The sequence below is a fragment of the Octodon degus genome, unplaced genomic scaffold (genome assembly GCF_000260255.1).
Source record: "Octodon degus isolate 3935 unplaced genomic scaffold, OctDeg1.0 scaffold00414, whole genome shotgun sequence".
NCBI lineage: Eukaryota > Metazoa > Chordata > Mammalia > Rodentia > Octodontidae > Octodon > Octodon degus.
In genome coordinates this window covers 176,836-182,605 of record NW_004524990.1, presented here as the reverse complement: position 1 = coordinate 182,605, position 5,770 = coordinate 176,836, and the positions used below count along the sequence as shown (strand labels likewise).

Here is a 5,770-nt window from a genome sequence, read left to right as displayed (position 1 = left end):
TTGAAGCAGTTTTCCTCACCGTCACATCAGTGTTCACTGCACACGCAGCGCTGAACTTGGACCTCTCTCATCACTCCTCGCTGAGAGCAGCAGCTCCGCTGGAGCGCTTGGACCGTGTAACAGGAACGCAGGCTCCGGCTCGCAGGCCTCCTTGAGCACCCCAGAGCCCCCAAATCCTCCTTGGCGTCATACCAGCAGTGACCACCGCCTCCCTCCTCCGCAATCACCTCATGGTTCTCCTCGTCACCAGGACCCGGCCACACACGCCCATGCACTTCCTCCTGAGCCCGCTCTCCCTCACGGACCTTGTGCTGGTCCGCACTGTGGTGCCCACGATGGCAGATGGCTAGGTGACTGGAAAGAAGTCCACTTTACCAGTGAGCTGTGAGGTCTAGAATTTCTTCTTTCAGAAAACTGGAGGCTCAGAGCGCTTCCTCTTGGCGTCTGTGGCCTACAATCCCTGTGCGGCTGTGTTCCACCCACTGTGATATGCCCCCCTCATGAGCTGAAGTAGTCTGCGAGTGGCCCCTGTGTCCTGGCTCCTGGGGGCAGCCGAAGTGGCCGTGCAGACTGCAGCTACCTTGAGCGTCCCTTTCTGCAGCAGACTGGATCGATCACTTCTGTGAGGCCCCCACACTGGCTCGACTGGCCTGCGGTGACACGTTGGCCTTTGAGTACTCCATGTACATCTGCTGCGTGCTGTGGCGCCTCCCCCCCTTCTCTCTCATCCTGGCATCCTGCAGCCTCATCCTCGCTGCTGTCCTGCACACACGCTCCACAGAGGCCCACAGGAAGGCTTTCACAACCTGCTCCTCCCATTTGGCTGTCGTGGTCTTCTTCTATGGGGCCACCATCTTTATTTACATGAGACCCACATCCTACAGGTCAGCCAACCACCATAGGTAGTGTCGGCCTTCAGTGCCATCTTCACCCCTATGCTGAACCTTTTGACCTACAGTCTGGGGAACAAGGACATCAAGGGAGCCCTGAGGATGGGTTTGAGCCTATCTGCTGCCTTAAGAGGTGAACGAAGGTGTATTTGATTGCTCCAAAATTAAATGCTTCTTCAAGCACGTAATCTGATTGTTGCTCTTTCCATTCCAATTTTGATGAATCTGCATAGTTTGTAATAAAGAACTTTATTTTCATCATTAAACAATTTGTCATTTGTTAAAGCTCTATGCATCAGAAAACTTGAGTATAAATGTCCATTTTTCTCTGCAATATGTTTCTGTTAAAACACTAAATATTAGAGAAACTATGGGGATTAATTATTGCTATTTGTTACAAATCATGGCATGCTTTTCACCTAGCTGAACTAACGTGCCATCCAGAGTCACCAGGCTGCTACACAGGGACACACACCTTCTCAGAGGCTTTGCTTCCCTCATTTGCCAATGAAGGCCATGCGCCGCACGCAGACAGTGGATTGCTTTTCGTGTGAATCTTCTAGTTCAGCTGTTCTAAAACCTTGCGTTAGTGGAATTCAACAGTAAACTGTTCTTGCATTTGAATTTTCTTCTGTAATCGTGATTTTACAGTATTCCCTACACTGATCCACTTGTCAGCAGCTTGCACTCCTTTGTAATAGATCTTGTCGTAGTTTATTGCTATTTGTAGTATTTCCATCATTGTATTGAAGGTCATCGGTGCTGCTTGTAATTTGCAACTATGTTAATTAAAGATGCTAGAAAACCATTTTGTGTGATCCTCTTATTTCTCTTTGTGCATATCTGATGAAATTTTTGTAAAAGACTTTTAAAGTGTCTATTTTTAGGCACTCTTCAGGACAAATTCCACACGCTTCAAGTATTACCAAATTCTTCTCACTGTAGCCCATGCATTTATTACCATTCAATCATATTACTTTCACGTTAATGACTCACTAAGCAAATATTTTGAAGACCTATAAAGTATCCTATTGCACATTTACCTGGATCATTCTAGGATTCAGGCTTTTCCAACTGGGTCTAGAGGTATCCAAGTGTAAATATACTAATTACTTCAAGTGTATGCTTTGCATAAGACTCAATGTGATTTTAAAGCTAACATATTTTGGCTTATTAGGCATTATTGTGCATGTCTTAACACATCTGTTGTACTTCAATGCCTGAGGTTTAATTATTTTAATGAAAAGATGTATATCATTTTTCCAAAATTCTCTACTTACCATGAAATATCAGATTCTTAATTTCAGTTGTGCATTGTGACAAAATAAAACTAGTCTACTGGGGGATGATGCCACTCAACGTCTGAGCATTTTTCTTGTAGGAGGCGTTTTGCTGAAACACATTACAGAAAAGTAAGAAAAAGTAGGGCCTTGGGAATCCCGAGATATTGCTTAACTTTTGCTAGCAAATCACTGTGCAAGAGTAACAAATTTCAAGCAACAAACTCAAATCTTTTAAAGTGACTGTTAAATTATAAAGGAAATAAGTAGGATAACATATGAGTTTTTTGTATCTTTCATAAGTGTATGTATTTGCACTACTTCTAAAGACAAAGCAAGTGGGGTTAAACTCATGCCTATCTCCGTAGCTAGAGATGAATCAATTAATTTGTTTAGTTCCGTTAATTTAGAGGTCCTCCTAGTCCACTGCTTCCCAGTGTCTCCCTCCACTGTAGAGTCTGGCAGGGTTTCTTCCTGCTGCCGGGTGACATGAGAAGTAGCAGAGTCTGGGAAGGCACCGCAGGAAGCACAGCCTCGCATGCAACCGGCCACCCCACTGTGCATTTGGTCGGGTCCACTCTTGGGAGTTCAGGCAGCGGTGACTAGGGGACTGCACGGGGTGTGGCTTCCACCCCACCCTCAGGACTCTAGTCACATCTGACTGAGGGAAGAGTTGAACTCCTAAAGTGATTCAATAGGAAATTAAGTAGCATTGTGACATCAGAAACATGAATTGGTTAATTTATTTGACATAAGAGTGAAAATGTTGATATCCAGTGTTTTTGTTCCTTTGGGACTGGATTTAGCCACGTGTTTCAGTTTGCTTTTCCTCCCAGCTCATTTCCCATCCTTGAAAACTGTGATCATTGTCAATGCTCGCTTCCAGAAATGGGGAAAACTTGCTTAGAAAACACTCACTGTCCACCTTCGCTGCCATGCACCAGGCGTGTGACAGTAAGCTATCCAGCATGCAGGAGTGGGGCGCTCAGGAGAGCGAGGCCAAGCCCTGGACAGAGTTGCCCAGGACTGAAACCCAGCCCCCTTCTTACCTGAGACAAAGGCCCAACTCCACAGAACTCCTGCCCGAAACAGAGCAGACAGAGCTGTAGGAGCCAGGGGTGTGAGAAGGGGCGGGCCCTGGCCCGGATCTCTGCATTCAAGCCAGAGCTCAGTGCTGGCCCAGGGAACGTGCCCTCCTCTCTGGGGACCCATGTCCTAGATCCAGAGCCCAGAAAACTGATAATTGTAAGATCCTAATACAGGGAAGATGTTGAGAAGCTGCCGGGCACGAACATATGCTGATTGATATATAACGGAGCATATTATTACCAATAAATCAGCTGAATCATTTTGTTAGATGCCTGTAAAGTTTCCATTAATTTGGTGATTATTTCATTGATGTGTGCAACAGTGAGACACTTTCCGCAAATCGCTTTGAAAAAGTCAGCCTGTCTCCTCTCTTGGACGCTCTGTAGCAGGTGGTGCACAGGAGGGTGGGTCCAGTCCTAAGAACATGTGCAGTCTCTTTCGTTTGGTGGCCGAGGAGCTGCGCTCGGTCATACCCTAGAGCTCTGTGTAGTGAAAGAGTAGCTGCATAATAGGCCTTTCTGTAACACCAGCTCTGGGTACCGAGCGGAGGAGTGAAATGGGGGATGCAGGAGGGCAGGACGGAGACATGCGCCGGAAAGGAGCCTTCCTTAGGGAGTTCTTCTGGGGAAACAGCTCCCCCTTCCTGGCCATGTCCTCGGCCGCGCTCAGCCCCGCTCCTCTCCTTCTCCTGCGTCGCCCCAGGGACTGTCGCACCGAGCAGCTCCTCTGGCTCCTTCCCGAGGCGCTCCGGGTCCTCTGCGCCCGCGGCCTGGGAGCAGCGCAGCGGGGTCCCCAGGAGCCCCGGCCCGAGGCCTCTCCGCCCGCCCCGCGCTCTCGCCCCTTCGCCCCTCGGTCCCAGGCCGGCTCGAGGCCCCGGCGCGCCCCGACTCTCAGGGCAGCAGGGTCTGAGCTCTGGGGATCGCAGGAGGACGTGAGCAAGGCGGGAGGAGACGCTGGGCGGGCGTCCCCACGGGAGAGCGCTCCTGGCCGCAGAGCCGGCTCGCGGGGCGCAGTGATTTCCGGGGTGCGGGGCGCCCGGCCGACCGCGAGAGGTTCGTGCTGCCCGGCGGAGCCAGCGTTCCCGGGGGTCCTCTGCCGCGGTCTCTCGCCACTTGTTTCTGTCCTCTTCAGGGTACAGCGCCTGAGTCACCCCTCAATTCATTCACCGGTGCGGTAGGAGGAAGATGAACCCGAGCAGGACAACCGAGGGGGACCCACGTGCGTAGCAGGGGGCGCACAGGGTCGCGGGCCAGGGCGGGAGCTCGCTGCACGCGGGGCGCGTCGGCTGCTGGTGAGAACAGCCCGGGGGGACGGCGAGCTTTCCGCAGAGCCGTGCGCGAACCCTGAGGCTCCGCAGCTCTCCTCCCGCGCTGTGCCGGCCCGCAGCGCCCACCCCGGCCGTGCGCGGACCTCACTCCCGCGCTGCATCCTTCCGCAGCTCGGCCTCGGCGTCTCTAATCCAGCACAGTGCGGCTGACTGTGTCCAGGCGGCTGCTTCTCCGGTAAGACTGCGGCCACCACAGGAGGTCTGGGGCTGGAGATGCCCATGAGGGGACTAGGGGTGACTGTGCCAGCTAATTTACTGATTTTTTTTTTTTTTTTTTTTCCAGAACCGGGGATTGAACTCAGGCCATCGAGCTTGCCAGGCATTACAGACTTTGAAAGGTTATCAGTAAAAGAACCAAAATAGTATTCTCAGGGCTGGCCAAATAGCTCAGCAGATTAAAGCGCCTGCAAGCAGGCTCAGGGGCCAGGGTTTGATCCCCGGGCCTGCCACGCTGGCCCCACCCCTGGGGTGCACTGAGATGGCAATTGAGATTGGGTGTGATGGCGCGCCTGTAATCCCAGCTCTTGGGAGGCTGTAAACAGGCGGATCACCACGAGTCCGATCTAGTAGTGAGATCCTGAACACCCTGTAGACCCTTCCCTAAAATTAAAAAAAATAGTATTCTCACTTAACTGGTCGATATTATAGATATTCAAGCAGCGTTGCTATGAGCAAAGATTTCCATGTGAGATATTTACCAAATAATATTTTTCTTGGAGCGTCAACTTTATGTTGTATTGTCTTTTTTTGTTGTACTTTACATTGTCTTAAACAAATATTATTATAAACATTATATGATCATGTAAGAGCAAATCAGTATGTTCTACATGAGTGTGTAGAGATATCCGTATATTGAGCATGACCCCGGAGAACACAATGTAATGTTCCTCGTATGCTTCGCTCATAAAGCGAGCTCTCTCTAGTAGACGCTATCTAGTGATGGCAAGTTAACAAATGAGCCGGATGTCTTTACAGCTCCTGTGACACGCTCGTGGCTGGCAGGGTTGGGAGCCTGCAGACTGCCGTTAATGAGTGCGTTAGGAGGCGGGCGTGGCTGCCTCTGCACCGTGGGCTTGATTGGAATTAGGGCTGATGGCCTGTGGGACACTTGGACGGCAGCAGTTGGGGACAGTTGGTTCCCTACGTGGGACAGACACACTCTGTCCTGTGTCATTTCTTCCACG

At 50.7% G+C, this 5,770-nt stretch overlaps 1 pseudogene; it reads left to right on the top strand.

Moving 5' to 3' along the window:
- The first annotated feature begins 230 nt into the window (after positions 1–230).
- Positions 231–5,770, top strand: part of LOC105741305 — an 11,293-nt pseudogene continuing 5,753 nt past the window's right edge.